The sequence below is a fragment of the Marmota flaviventris genome, chromosome X, assembly GCF_047511675.1.
Source record: "Marmota flaviventris isolate mMarFla1 chromosome X, mMarFla1.hap1, whole genome shotgun sequence".
Lineage (NCBI taxonomy): Eukaryota > Metazoa > Chordata > Mammalia > Rodentia > Sciuridae > Marmota > Marmota flaviventris.
Window position 1 is genome coordinate 53,775,655 of NC_092518.1, and position 13,640 is coordinate 53,789,294.

Below are 13,640 nucleotides of genomic sequence, written 5' to 3' on the forward strand. Positions count from 1 at the left end.
ACAAGGAAACTTTCCATGACAATGAGAAAAAAAGAACTATTGCTAGACAACAAATTAATTTCAAAAATATAGCCTCAAGTAAGACATTATGACAAAAAAATTATTCATACTTAGGATTCAGGTTTTAAAAAGTGCAAAATAGGCAAAACTAACCTTTGAGAAGTCAGAATAGTGGTTACCCTTAGGGGAGGGGTTTGTGACTAGCTCAGGGAATATCTGAGGTGCCAGTAATGTTATTGTGTGATCTGGATACTGGTTATAGGGGTGAATCAACACTGAAAACACCATTGAGCTGTATGTTTATAATTTGTGCATTTCTCTGTATGATATACTTCAATAAAATTTTCCCTTAAAATGCAAAAGCAGGGACTGGGGCTGTGGCTCAGTGCTAGAGCACTCACCTAGCATGTGTGAGGCACTGGGATCTATCCTCAGCACCATATAAAAAAATAAATAAACAAAATAAAGGTATTGTGTCCATCTACAACTAAAAAAATTTTTTTAAATGCAAAAGCAGGATGTAGAATCTTGTCTCTATCTGGAAAAACACACATAGTGTGTTAGTAAAGGTTATTGCAGGGAGTTGAGATTTGGAGAAATCTTAAAAATTTTTTTTGTTTTGTTTTAGGTTGTTGTTTTTTTTGGTTTGGATTGGTTTGGGTTTTTTGGTACCAGGGATTGAACCCAGGGGCGTATAACCACTGAGCCACATCCCCAGCCTTTAAAAAAATTTTTTTTAATTTTTTAGTTATAGGTAGGCACAGTATCTTTATTTTATTATTTTGTTTTTTTTTTTTAATGCAGTGCTGAGGATCAAATCCAGTGCCTCACGCATGCTAGATGAGCGCTCTACCACTGAGCCACAGCCACAGCCCCATCCCCAACCCTTTTTTATGTTTTATTAAGAGACAAGGTCTCCCTGAGTTGCTTAGGGCCTCCCTAAGTGCTGAGGCTGGCTTCGAACTCACAATCCTCCCGCCTCAGCATCCTGAGCTGCTTAGATTACAGGGATGCACCACCACACCCGGCTTAATTCCTATACTTTAATATCTTGGTTTGGCTTCTATAATGGATCATCATCTTTGTAAAATAAATGTATAAATGTGGTCATATATATGCATTTTAAATATGCCTTTTTCCCCCATTTTTGTCTTCTTGCTCCCTTCCATGTCAGCATGACACCCTACCCTACCACAGGTACCCTATACTAAAAAGTTATGTCCTTCCATATATTTTTTGTATTCTTAAAAGCCTGTAGAGCGCTACATAGATACATACACATATGTTGAGGATATTTTTTTAATATTGTTTTTCAAAAAAAGCAGAGGGTAGAGGTAGTATCCACACTTTTTCACATATTTCTATTTGCATTAAACAATATTTTATGGACAATATTAATTTTATGATCAGAACAAACAATGCAGTTATCTGCATTTGGAGGGGAAAAGTACAGACCTCTCCTGAGCCACCACCTGGCTAGTTCTTTCTAGGATCAGTACATTAGGAAGAGTTAGGAGGACCTAGTCCATTAGTGTTAGGAGTACCTGAAATAATACCTGCCGAGCCAAGAATTTCCTCAGACAGGGTCTAAACATTTCATTCGTCAACTTCAGGGATGGTTTGCCTAGCTCAGTATGAAGCAAAACACCTAGAAAAGAAGGGAGTGCTAGGATCTGTGCTAGCCCTTTAAAACCAGCTAGCTCTCCCCAAGGAAGGGTGCAAGATGACATCATGTCCCTTTTCCCTAAGGTCCACAACCTTCTTAGGCTCTTGGATCATCTCATCTCTCTGGCCTTATATTCCAGCCTCTGCTTTCTGCTTCTATCCTCCATGGACAGGTGATCGCTCTGGACTCCCTTCTTTGGTTTGCTGAACTCCATAGTCTCAAATCAGCACAGTCACCAGTTCCGGAAGTGCCTAACAATTCAGGCAAGCGTTTTTCTTCTATATAGAACTGTTCACAGCTACAGCCTTTTAGAGAAGGCACATTCTTATACCTCAGGCTTCTACTGAACCTATGTCCAAGATACCTCTTCTCCTCGAAGTCCCAATATGAGCCCCCAGACCCCAAAGACGGGACCTAGCTTCCATTGTGGACACAAGAGGACCAGAGCATATCATCCCCGCCGTCAAAACTCGGTCTACTTTGGGGCAGAGAGGGGACACCACGCCCCCACTCCCACCGAGGCGGGCGCGTCCCCTCCCCCCTGTGCTCCCCGAGACTGGCCTCCCGGGGGCCAGAGTCGCCCGGAAGAACAAATCTAGCTTCAGCGTCGGTTTCCTGCTGAGCCAGAGCCGGATAAAATTAGCCCATTGCTCACATCTAACAAGTGTCACAGCCGCGTCCAGCTGGGGGAGGGGAGGCGGAGCCAGCCGGGCCTCTTTCGCGCCCTCCGGGGCCAGTGCCACCAGCCGACTGGCAGCACCTGTCGTGCGGCCCCTGCCCAGGGCCCCCTCGCTCCTCTGCTCCTGCCAGAGACCATGGCCCCAACCGACCTAGAAACCCGCGGGGCGACCCTTGCCCCCCTTTCCTACCCACCACACTCCCGCTCTATTTGCCCTCGCAGCATAATCGGGATCCAGGGGTGCTAATCGGTACCCTTCCCCCCCAGGTCCCCTGGCCCGCCCCGCACTCTGGGGATGCCTGGGATGGAGACGGGGCTGGGGACCCCGGCTATGGCTCCTGGTCTTGTCGCCGGCTTCTGGTCATGTTGGGAGGGCAGCGGGGGGTGCACGGGGTTGCTGCCCCTCGGCGGGCCTCTCTCCGTTCCCCCATCGGGGAGGGGTGACCACCCGGGAGCCGCGCCACGGAGACGCATCTGCCCCTGCTACTCAGACGGGAATCCGGCCCGCCCAGGGGCAAGGGGGCGGGAGAAGGGCAGGAGGAGCCAGTCTCCGCGCGCCAACTGGCCCGAGGGCCCGAGGGGTAGACGGCAGCTGCCCGCTAGCCCGGGCTCTGCTCCTCCCGCTCCCCCACCGCCCGGCTCGTGCCACCGCCACCAGTGGCTGCAGCTGCAGCGGCGACGGCGCCCCAAACTCACCCCCGCCAGCAGGGCGACTACTACACGAGGCGCTCCCCTTGGGCCCCTGAGAGCCCCTTCCGAGGGCCTCCCTCCTCCCTCCACCCGAAAGCGCCGTCCCCAAGGCCCCAGGGGTGAAGTCTGGCCGCTGCTAGCGAAGGGCCTACGTGAGCCCAGGCTCGAGGCCGCCAGGATGAGGGGCCTGGGGGCGGGGACCGCCCGGAGGAAACGCTCCTGCGGTCCTCTGCCCTCCTTTCCGACCTCCAACGCTGGGCCCGCCCCGCGGGGCCGCCTGCTCTCTGAGGTCAGCCAGTGGCGCTGCACCAGCCAAAGACTTGGCCCACCGCTCAATCCCCCGCCCAGCCTCGAGGAGACAGTCCCAGAGGAAGCGGGTGAGTGGCTCAGGGCTAGAGCGCACGCTTTGCATGCTCGAGGCCCGTGCACGCGTACACATACAGAACATAAAGTGAAACGAAACGACAGAAACAAAACTTCCTCAGAACTCTGGGCTTCCACCTCACGGGCTCAGGCCGGCTCCCCCACCACACAGTCCCACCAACTGCCCAAAGATCACACAGGTGAGCAGGCACAGTTGCCTAGGCTGGAGAACTCTCTTCGTGGTAGTGGTGGGAAGGAACACCTTGTGTCTGAGATCGGCCCTCCTCAATTTGCTCCTCACAGACACCCCTCCACCCACTCTCCACCAACCTGCTTCCTTAAGCCGAGGAACCTCCACTCAGGTGGATTGGCAGCCACCTGCACTACCCACACACTCACATAACACTCCCTTTCCCAAGGTGGAGGCTTCTGAGGAGGGCCAGCCTCACAGATCCTTCTTTCTTAAGGCCAGAGTTTCCTCCTGTCAGTCTGGGATCTCCCAGCTGTCTGCTTATTTCACACCTCTGCACTCTATACACACTGCAGACACTCCATCCCTCAGCTCCTGAATGAAGGGCCTCCCCCAGCGTAGCTGGACACAGAGGCCCCCTCTAATGGTAACAAGGGCTCCCTCACCTGTGGGTGGGCAATTTACAGTTCACATGTGCTCTCCTATCCTTCATCACACTTGACCCTCTCTCTTCAGCCAAGAGAGGCACCTGCTGTGTGTGTGTGTGTTTGTGTGTGTGTGTTTGTGTGTGTTGCTGGGGATTGAACCCAGGGCCTTGTGCATACTAGGCAAGCACTCTACCAACTTAGCTACACCCCCAGCCTGGGGCAGCTGCTTTTAGGTCCATTTAACAGATGGAGAAATTGAAGCCCAAAGGAAGCCAAATGTCAGGTTTAAAACCCCCTTTCCAAGGCATTTTCAACTTCCACCAAACTTCAGAGAATATGAGAAAAATCTCTCTTTTTTCCCTGACTTCTCAGAAAGGAGCTTGCTGCTCCTAAATTCAGTACACGCTCCCCCCATGTGAAGGATCTGGACAGCCCCAATTTGGAGGACAGCAAAAACTGAGCTAAAGTCCTTGTGCTTCTCCCACCCCAGCCTCCCCCATGGAGGGCATGAGGAAAAAGAACCAGGGATCTCTCATCTGCCTTTCTTTTGGAGTAACTATTCACTGTCTTTGGGGGGGGTCCTCTCCCCCTCAAAATGGATGTAAAACTCCAATATAAGCTCCCTGTGCCTTGCTCCCTCATTCAATAAAATTACCATAGCTAATTTTCAGGGCTTTGCTTGATGTTCACAGGCCACCAAAGGGTTCTTTGTCTGGGTTTGTTATTAGAGGGGAAGACAGAAGTTCATTTTTTTAATATTTATTTTTTAGTTGTAGTTGGACACAATATCTTTAATTAATTTATTTATTTTTATGTGGTGCTGAGGATGAAACCCAGGGCCTTGCCCCTGCTAGGCGAGCACTCTACCACTGAGCCATAACCCCAGCCCCAGAAGCTCATTTTTTTTAAATTTTTCTTTTTTTTAAATTACTTCATTTTATTTATTTTTTAATGTGGTGATGAGAATCAAACCCAGTGCCTCACACATGCTGGGCAAGCACTCTACCACTGAGCCACAACCCCAGCCCAGAAGCTTATTTTTAATGTAATTGTTATCACATGTCTTTGCCTCAAAACATGCATTCTCCAAGTTTCTGATCCTCCCACATCTGACTTACTGCTAGGAATTACATATCTTGCCTAATTTCTCATGCCAACTCAGATGACCCCAGGAGACTAGCCCTACTCCCTAGGACATTTACATGAGTTTTTGATTGGGGGCGTATCTCCACAAAGAAGATCATTCTCTATATCCACCTCTGAGGGCTTCCTGCTCCCTACAAGAACATATAGAATAGTTATTGTGTTGTCAGGGATTGTGTTGCCTTCTCTGTCATTTATTTGTTCATGAGTTTAGTTTGCTGTTACCCTGCGGGTTTCAGTTTCTTCATCTGTACAATTGGGTTAATAGTGATTTACTCCTCAGGGATAATATGAGACCAGAAAAGTAAATGAATGAATGTAAACTAGCCCTAGGTAAATGTACAATAAATGTCCCTGTAAGGGATCCCCAGCCTTTCAACTTTTCAGGTATAATGTCAGGCTTAGATTGACTGCCCATGTTCATTTTAATTATTTGTTGGAAGCACCAATGCCTCAGCCATTTTCTTTCCTTGCAATTTAAGTTAGATTCCACTATCATAGGCTCTTGTGGACCTCTATAATTTTTCTTCATGGATTTGTTAGTTAAGATGCAGTGATCCTGGCATTTATACACAATGGAGTATTACTCTGCATTAAAAAATGACAAAATCATAGAATTTACAGGGAAATGGATGGCATTAGAGCAGATTATGCTAAGTGAAGCTAGCCAATCCCTAAAAAACAAATGCCAAATGTCTTCTTTGATATAAGGAGAGTAACTAAGAACAGAGTAGGGTCGAAGAGCATGAGAAGAAGATTAACATTAAACAGGGATGAGAGGTGGGAGGGAAAGGGAGAGAGAAGGGAAATTGCATGGAAATGGAAGGAGACCCTCAGAGTTATACAAAAGTACATACAAGAGGAAGTGAGGGGAAAGGGAAAAATAATACAAGGGGGACAAATGAATGTCAGTAGAGGGGGCAGAGAGAGAAGAGGGGAGGGGAGGGGAGGGGAGGGGGGGTAGTAGAGGATAGGAAAGGCAGCAGAACACAACAGACACTAGTATGGCAATATGTAAATCAATGGATGTGTAACTGATATGATTCTGCAATCTTTATATGGGGTAAAAATGGGAGCTCATAACCCACTTGAATCAAAGTGTGAAATATGATATATCAAGAACTATGTAATGTTTTGAACAGCCAACAATAAAAAATTAAAAAAAAAAAGATGCAGTGATCCACACTCTATTCTAAGTGAAATGGCTCTGCTCATACCTGCTGTTGCCTTATTAGCCATATTTTCTGCTATATGATTATACCTGTCCCCCTCCCCTGCCACAGATAAATTTTTGTAGTGGAGTGAGGAAAACGATTTGTTTCAAGGGTATAAGATGATCTGTAAGGGTTGGCTTGAAAAAATCAGCTGGGCCAATCGGATTCTTTCTTTTTTTAATTTTTTTTTAGTTGTAGAAGAACACAATATCTTTATTTTTATTTGTTTATTGTTATGTGGTGCTGAATATTGAACCCAGGGCCTCACACATGCAAGGCAAGCGCTCTACCACTGAGCTACAACCCTAGCCCCCAGATTCTTTCTTAAACCTAAAATCTGAAACAGAAAATAATAATAACATCATGAATCATCCCAATTAAAAGGTCATAAGGTATAGTTTGAACTGAAAGAATCATAATAAGCTATGTTCAAGCCAGGCACAGAGGTGCACACCTATAACCCCAGCAATCAGGATTGCTGAGTCAAGAGGATCACAAGTTCAAGGCCAGCCTCAGCAACTTAGACCCTGTCTCAAAATGAAGATAATAATAATAATAATAATAATAATAATAATAATAATAATAATAATAATAATAAATGGGCTGGGGATCTTTCTCAGTGATAAACCACCCCTGGGTTCAACCCCCAATATAAGAAAAAGAGAAAGAGAGAGAAAGAAAGAAGGAGGGAGGGGGAGGGAAGGAAGGAAGGAAGGAATGAAGGAACGAAGGAACGAAGGAAGGAAACTCTGTGCAGGGAGATTTATGAGTAATAAAAAGATCAGAGACGTAAGGAAAGAAGCAGGCATTAAGAGCATAACCAAGTTACTAGAATGAAGACCCTAAACTTCGGATGTATGTCTCTAGAACCACCTTGAAGCCCAGTACTGGAAAAAAAAATCATGTTGATACAGGTATGGCAGTGGGAGTGTGGTCTCAGAAATGATCAGGCAAGCCCAAGTCATTGCCTTTAAAGCTCTTGACTCTACCAGCTATATAATCGTGACATGCAGCTACCCTGTCTGTTTTGGCTAACCTCCAGATGAGTAAAATGGTTCCTGACTTGGTGCTTTTAGAATGTTCTTGTTTATCTCTAGGACTTTCTACCTCGCTTCTCTTTCATTTTGTCACCTTACTCTACCTCCTGCCCTCATCATTTCCATACCTGGATGGCCTGCTTATCTCATTGCTCACTTTTTAGCTCTTTATCATATTTCTGCCCTCCCTCCCTCAGAAGCAAATCTATGCACCATAAAGCAGTTTACCTATCATGGTAAACTTGATTTTTGGAGAACTGACCTAGAGTTCCTGTCCCTATCCTCTCTGAGCTCCCTGGCTGAGATCATGCATCCCTCCACTGATTTGGGGTTCACTCTGGAATTCTTTATCTTTCTACTTTCTTCACAACATCCTCCAGACTCACCCTAAATACATATATGAATTATCTACTGCCACGGAACGGGAATAAATGGAACAATGTTTCTAGCACTGACTTGTGGCTTGGCTCTGGATCAGCCCCTCAGTGTAGCAGGGGTAACTAACTGAACAGTGGCATATCAGCCAATGGAAAGAAAGGGCCTAGAAAATGGACTGAAGCAGGCTAGAGGGCTTATGGGACATTGTTCTGAACAGTGATAAATGACAAAGGAAGTTGGTACAAGGATGTAGGCATGATAAATGACCTAACTAAGGTGCCTATACTATAACTCTTTAACTACAAGTAATGAACCAATGTAATCTCAGGCAAAACAGGGAATTTATTATGATTTAGGGGTGTCTCACGAAGCCCAAGTTTAAGCATATTACTGGACTTCAGGAAAGGACAGGCAACTACAGAATCTTCAGAAAGTCAACAATAGACAACATCATTTATCCTTCTCTGTATAATGTTTCTTTCTGCCTCACCCTCTGTGAGGAGCAGCTTCCTCGGCTCCTCAGGAAGTGTACAGAAATATAGCTTTCCCATAATGCCATGGCATATTGTTTACTTTCTAAGGTTCAGTTACAAGGAAAAATTTCAAATCTCAATCTCTCTCTCCTACAATTTCAAATTCCTGGAAAGAGATTTTAAGTAGTCAGGTGTTCATCCTTAGGCAGATCAATTTAGGCCTAGGGTTGGGATAGCAGTTATAAACCTTCAAGGAACCCACCCCTGTGAGAAAAGACAATACAAAATGAAGGACAGTTTAAGGAGTCATGTGAAGTACAGTCAACTCTAAAAAGGATTCACCCAATGGCCACACAGTTCTTCAGAACCAGAAGGCATGTATCTGAAGACAAGCCTCAGAGGGCTGTTTCCTCAGTAACTGCTCTCAGCTTTCAGTCCCCTAAGAGTGAGGAAAACAGATTTAAATACAAGTGGAGTGGGCTGGGTGTGTAACTCAGCAGTAGAATACTTGCCTAGCATCTGCAAGAGCCTGGCTTTGATCCCTGGCACCACAAAAAACACAAGAGGAAGTTAAAGTAGTAAAATAAAGTGACTAGCATTTAGTGTATTGAGCCAAATCAAAATATAACTAGGCTTGTCATATTATAGTAAATGCTCAAAAAAGTTAGCTATTACTATGGTAATCAGAAGACGTGTTCTTAGACACTGAGTAAAAGGGGTTGGATAAATTTTGTACATAGTTGCTGTAGAGTATGGGGAGTCTAGGAAAGAGTCCCATTCTGTAGAAGAATATGCCTCCCTAGGAACCAAGACTTGAATCTGTCACATACAATACTCTCCTCCTTGCACAGGGCTGACCAACACTAACAAATACTTGGGTGTGGGCCCTAGTTTTCAAGATTCTGTGCAAACTTTCCTTTTGTTATGACAACACAACAATTACCTCATCCTTGTTACAGTTGAACCCAAGACAACACCCCCTGCCCCACTGAATTCCATTTCAGTCATTTCTACTTTAGAATCAGTCTGATTGAACTTGGAATGTTCCTGGTATCCTTGATTATGTTCAGAAGACATGCATTCTCCATTATAGAAATGTAGGGAACACTCAAGTAACAATAAGTGCACACCATCTCTCCAGATTAGCTATTTTTGATTAGTCTCTATTTCCTGTTATATTGCCAGCTAGCCGAGCTGGTGACCAGAGCTGGGTTCACAAGAGCTGGCTACATCAATAACTAAGAAAATGGCGAAGGAAGCATGCAACACACAGAAATACCTTTTGCTTGCAGGAATCCAGGCTGGCTCTTGGCCTTAAGGGTCCACTGGAAAGAGAGAGACAGCATGCCTGAAACCATCCTATTTTTTGAGGGGAAGACAAGGGATTGGGTTTCAGGGGGTTGCTTGGTGATGTCTTGCGGTCAGCAGATTGACATCTTGGAAGGCCACATCCTTCTGAGGTGCTATGTGGGATCAAAGGCAGAGCTTGTGAAAAGGACACATACGTCACAAAGCCCAGTCAGAGCAGCAACATCAGTCCAGTCCCCTCATGTGCTCAAATGCTCATAGCTCATACACACAGCGCATGGCTGGCTTGTGACACTGTTGATTCTTAATAATTTCAATTTGAGAAGTTCTTTCTAACCTTGTCCCCAAATGCACCCTTTTTAGGACCTATGGCTTCTCATAGAATGTAAATAATGTACATAAGAATATAAATAATTTGGGCTGGGATTGTAGCTCAGTGGTGGAGTGCTTGCTTAGCATGTGTGTGAGGTACTGGCTTCAATTCTCAGCACCACATATAAATAAATAAGCAAAATAAATGTCCATCAACAACTAAAAATATATATATTTAAAAAAGAATATAAATAATTGAATTAAATCTGCCTACTATTCCCAAAGGCCGGTCCCCAGTGACTTACTTCTTCCATGTAAGCCCACCTGCCTACAGTTACCACCCAGTAGTCCAATCAAATTATTAATTCATCAAATGGATTAAGGATTTGAAGAGGTTACAAGTCTCGTAATCTAATAATTTCATTTCTGAACATTCCTGTATTAACATAAACTTTTCAGGGAACATTAAAGATCCAAACCATAACAAGACCACCAGAAGCATTTTGCTTTCAACTTTACAAGTCCAAGGCCAGCCTCGGCAACTTAGCAAAGCCTCAGCAACTCTGTGAGACCCTGTCTCAAAATTTTAAAAGGGCTGGGGATGGAGCTCAATGGTAAAGCAACCCTAGTGTCAAAAAAAACCTTAGGGTCAAAAAAAAATCAGTATCTTCCAACTCCAATTTCTAAATGTCCAGTGGCATGAGTCAGGTTGAAATATCACTTGTAAGGTGAAAAGTAAGCTTTTGAATCTGGCCCCTATTGTGGCCAAAAATGAGGCAAAATACCTAGTGAGCCTCCTTGGCTACTCTGAAGCATTTAATCAGTAACTTGTTGGTGGTGGTTTTTTGTTTGCTTGTTTGTTTTGTGGTGTTGGGGATTGAAACCAGAGCCTTGTGCATGTGAGGAAAGCACTCTACCAACTGAGCTATATCCCCAGCCCCCTTAATCAGTAACTTGTAAGGCTGCCATGTATTTTTGGTTTGGGTTTGGGGTTTGGTTGGTTTGTTTTTGTTTTTCTTTTTGGCTTTTTGTGATCCCTGTGGGTGGAACCCAGGGTGTTCTACCAATGAGCCACAGCCCCAGACCTTTTATTTTATTTTGAGACAGGGTATCACTAAGTTGTCCGGCTGGCCTTGAACTTGTGATCCCTCCTCCTTCAGTCTCCCTAGTCACTGGAATTACAGGTATGTACCACCATGCACAGTATAACACTGCTAGTTTTGATGTGGCCAAGACAGTGTTCCAAAACAGGTTCAGGCTGCCATGCAAGCTGATTTGTATCTTGAGCTGTACAATCCAGCTGATGTACAGATGAAGTTTCTCTGGCAGATAATAAAGATGCTCACCTATAGGTGAATCATAGTACAGGCCCTTAGGATTTTAGAGAAAACCCTTAGGGTCCCCACTAGAAAACTACTTTCTTTTTGAGAAACAGTTTTGTTAGCATCAGACTTGTTAGCCAAGGAACTGTCTCCACCACACATCTCACAGCCTTGGGAAATACAGATATTACCAGGCCATTACTTGCAGGTAGGGCTCTAGAACTGCCCTGGCACCAGGCAGAGATCTGTGCACCAGTGGGATGGACTCATGTTTCAGCTGCATCACTGCCTGCTGCTGTATCATGGACCTTGGTGCACCCCTGAGACTGTGCTAGGCCTCATAGCTGTAAGACTCAGGTATGACCCAACTTAGCATCAATGTAGGTGGTCAAATGACTGCCTTCACTAAAGGAAGCTTAGCATAATACAAGATCCCATTCACTGGGGTATATAACAGGGTGGTAAGCACAGGATTTTGCCCTGGAACTTAGTGCTGGACTGGAGAAACATAACATTGGACAGATCCAAAGGGCTTCCATCCCCTGTAGGTAGGGCTTCTGGAAAATCTCTGGTGCCAGGGAAAGACACATGGCCCCAATTCATCAACCTTCTATTCCAGCTAGCATCACCAGTGGCTTGTTGCAGTGGTCTTGAGCCATAAGTCCACCTCAGTCATAGGCAGTACATAGCCAATAGCAATGTAGACCTTGATGCTACCCCAGTGTTGTTCTGGTCTTGGTGAGATGTGGGTTCTGGGTGTGACACAGTTTGGCAGCATTAGTAGCCACAAGCATGAGACAGAAGCCCATAGTTTATCTATCCTTGGTGACTCTGCAGAATTCTGCAGTGCTCAACCATAGGCCAGAAACTATAGTCAAGGTATTTGGGCATGGCCCAGCACCGGGGAGAAGCTTGTGGAGACAGAATATTCTCTCTAGGTACTCTCCTGGTTGATTCTGTACAACACACTAACAGTGTGTCTGGGACAAATCTAGGCTTATATTGCCCTCTAGTATTGAAACAATAATAACAAATCAATAGCAGACTCTCAAAAAACCTAGACATGTGTGCCATCTGGTGCTGAAATAATGGAAGTAACTACAGTCTCAGAGAAAATAAACAGCCTGCATAGAATTGGGGGAAAGACGGGCACAAACGAAACCAGATTAAGAAGACTGGAAAAAATACTGTATCCTTCAATGCCCAGAGGGTGCCATATACCAGCAAGCATCAAGATCTTTCAGGAAACCACAACCTCACCTAGTACTCAAAATAAGATGCAAGAAACTAACCAGACAGTAATCAGCATGGAGAATGCTTAGAGAATTTAAAACAGTTGTTTTAAGGAATGATTACTATAGCTTTGTAGCACATTTTGAAGTCAGGTAGTGTGATGCCTCCACCTTTGTTCTTTTTACTAAAGATTGCTTTGGCTATTTGAGATCTCTTACAGTTCCATATGAATTTGGGGACCGACTTTCTATTTCTGTGAAAAATGTCATCAAAATTTTGATAGGTATTACATTAAATCTATAGATGAGTTTGGGTAATATGGGCATCTTCACAATATTAATTCTTTCAGTCCATGAACATAGGATTTCTTTCCACTTATTTGTGCCTTCCTTAATTTCTTTCATCAATGTTTTATAGTGTACAGGAATTTCACCTCCTTGGTTAAATGTATTCCTGTGGTGTTTTGATGCTATTATAAATGGGATTATTTTCTTGATTTGTTTTTCAGTTAGTTCCTTATTAGTATATATAAACGCTATGATTTTTGTGAGTGTTGTTCTGAGGATTGAATCCAGGGCCTTGTGAATATTAAGCACATACTCTACCACTGAGCTACATCCCAGCCCTTATTTTTTATTTTAAGACAGGGTCTTAATAAGTTACCCAGGCTGGCCTCAAAGTTGCCATCTTCCTATCTCAGCCTCCTGAGTAGCATGGTTTATAGGCATATGCCACCGTGCCCAGCTACAAATGACTTTGGAATGTTGATTTTAAATCCTGCAACTTTAGTGAATTTGTTTAATTGCTTTAACAGGTTTTTGTGTGTGTGTCGTTTTCAGGGGTTTATATATAAGATTATGCTGTCTGTGAACAGGAACGATTAAACTTCTTGTTTTCCAATTTGGATGCCTTTTACATTAATCTCCTCTTATGCAAAAGGAACATGTTCTGAGACCCCCCCAATGGATACCTGAAATCAAAGATAATACTTGTGATGATATGAGATGATAGAACGTCTGTAATGTGAAGGAGTAAGATGAACAATATATGTACTGTGCCATACTGTTATTACTGACCTTCTGACAATACATCAGAAAAAGGATTATATTTTTCAAGTGATCCAGGATCATGAAACCATGACAATGTGGGTGAGTGGGTGAATAGATGTCAAGAGCAGACAATGTTGATGATAGAGGGTCCTAAT

General features: G+C 44.3%; 1 long non-coding RNA gene across 1 annotated transcript in view; it reads left to right on the forward strand.

Moving 5' to 3' along the window:
- Nucleotides 1–3,329: 3,329 nt before the first annotated feature.
- The window catches only part of LOC139703224 (uncharacterized), a 40,997-nt gene continuing 30,686 nt past the window's right edge, over nucleotides 3,330–13,640 (forward strand). Inside the window, exons 1-2 of the long non-coding RNA XR_011705598.1 lie at nucleotides 3,330–3,412; nucleotides 10,989–11,065. This is a non-coding gene — a long non-coding RNA (uncharacterized lncRNA). The remainder of the gene's footprint in view (nucleotides 3,413–10,988; nucleotides 11,066–13,640) is intronic.